This window comes from Chionomys nivalis, chromosome 1 (genome assembly GCF_950005125.1).
Source record: "Chionomys nivalis chromosome 1, mChiNiv1.1, whole genome shotgun sequence".
NCBI lineage: Eukaryota > Metazoa > Chordata > Mammalia > Rodentia > Cricetidae > Chionomys > Chionomys nivalis.
The window spans coordinates 122,305,558-122,306,935 of NC_080086.1; the positions used below are offsets into that span (position 1 = coordinate 122,305,558).

General features: G+C 44.8%; 1 pseudogene; it reads right to left on the minus strand.

Moving 5' to 3' along the window:
- Nucleotides 1–521: 521 nt before the first annotated feature.
- On the minus strand, nt 522–1,014 carry LOC130878650 (peptidyl-prolyl cis-trans isomerase A-like; annotated as a pseudogene).
- Nucleotides 1,015–1,378: the final 364 nt, after the last annotated feature.

Genomic DNA, 1,378 nt, shown 5'->3' on the forward strand with positions numbered 1-1,378 from the left:
TCAGTGAGAGCAGAGATTATAGGGTGTTTCAAGTAGACAGGTGTTGTCTGAGGTTTTCTGTCCTGCCCAGTCCTTGTTCTGCCCAGTTCCTCCAGTCGTTAATTCCCAAAGAAATCACACAGAGGTCTACATTAACTATAAACTGATTGGCCCATTAGCTCAGGCTACTTATTAACTCTTATAACTTATATTTAGCCCATTATTCTTGTCTATGCTAGCCACATGGCTTGGTACCTTTTTTCAGCAAGGTAATCACATCTTGTTTCTTCTGTGGGCAGGCTCACAACCGCAGAAAAAGCTTCCTTCTTCTCAGAATACTCCTGTTCTCATTGACCCGCCTCTACTTCCTGTCTGGTTGTCCCGCCTATACTTCTTCCTTCTTGGCTACTGACCAATCAGTGTTTATTTAAAATATAATTGACAGAATACAGACCATTCTCCCACACCAGATGGGGTGGGGACACTCTCCTGAGCTACAGAAGGATTGGTCTGGTGGGTAAGATGCCTACAAATCAGGAGATTTAGAGTTGTTCACAGCCAGCAATGATGATCTTCTTGCTGGTCTTGCTATTCCTGGACCCAAACGCTTCAAGGCTTCCACGATGTTCATGTCTTCTTTCACCCCACAAAGACCACATGTTTGCCATCCAGCTACTCAGTCTTGGTGGTGCAGATGAAAAATTGGGAACTATTTGTGTCTGGCCCAGCATTTGCCATAGACAAGATGCCAGGACCTGTATGCTTCAGGATGAAGTTCTCTCATCCTCAGATTTCTCCCTGCAGATGGACCTGCTGCCAGTGCCATTATGGTGTGGGACATCACCACCCTGGCACGGGAATCCAGGAATAGATCTGTGAAAGGAGAAACCCTTATATCCAAATCTATTCTCTCCAGTGTTCCGAAGGCGAAAGTTTTCTATTGTCCTTGGAACTCTGTCCGCAAACAGCTTGAAGGAGATGTGGCCCAAGGGCTCACCATTGGCTGTGATCAAAGAACACAGTGGGGTTGAGCATGGTTGCAGGAAGTGTTGACAGTAGACAGTGGCGTCTGCAAAGTTACTTTTAATTTTTTTTTTAAATGAAAAGTAATTTTCTAGAAAGAAAAATCAGTTCAAAGCCAGGGATGGTGGCACATATCTGTGATTCTAGAACTTGAGAGGCTGAGGCAAGAGAATTGTTAGTTCCAGGACAGCCAGGGCTAACAGAGTGAGACCTTTTCAGAAAGGAAGATTGGGAGAGTAAGGGATGAAGGGAGAAGAAGGGGGAGAGAGGAGAAGGAGAAGGAAGAGGAAGACATAATCTCTTCAAAGTAACTAGATTTGTCCAATTCATGCCTCCATTACATCTCTGGTGCAGAAGAGACATGAAGTGTATCACC